This window comes from Bison bison, unplaced genomic scaffold, assembly GCF_000754665.1.
Source record: "Bison bison bison isolate TAMUID 2011002044 unplaced genomic scaffold, Bison_UMD1.0 scf7180017864037, whole genome shotgun sequence".
NCBI classification, from domain to species: Eukaryota; Metazoa; Chordata; class Mammalia; order Artiodactyla; family Bovidae; genus Bison; species Bison bison.
Genome location: NW_011494609.1, coordinates 12,521,782 through 12,522,233, shown reverse-complemented (window position 1 = coordinate 12,522,233; position 452 = coordinate 12,521,782).

The following is a 452-nucleotide window of genomic DNA, read 5'->3' as shown; positions in this document are numbered from 1 at the left end:
AAGACTGTTCTATACATCAGTGTCTCTTTTGCTGTCTCGTACACAGGGTTATTGTTACCATCTTTCTAAATTCCATATATATGCATTAGTATACTGTATTGGTGTTTTTCTTTCTGGCTTACTTCACTCTGTATAATAGGTTCCAGTTTCATCCACCTCATTAGAACTGATTCAAATGTAGTCTTTTTAATGGCTGAGTAATACTCCATTGTGTATATGTACCACAGCTTTCTTATCCATTCACCTGCTGATGGACATCTAGGTTGCTTCCATGTCCTGGCTATTATAAACAGTGCTGCGATGAACATTGGGGTACACGTGTCTCTTTCCCTTCTGGTTTCCTCAGTGTGTATGCCCAGCAGTGGGATTGCTGGATCAATAAGGCAGTTCTATTTCCAGTTTTTAAGGAATCTTTAGGACAGGGTTAACACAGTTACATAGTGAGTGTTTCA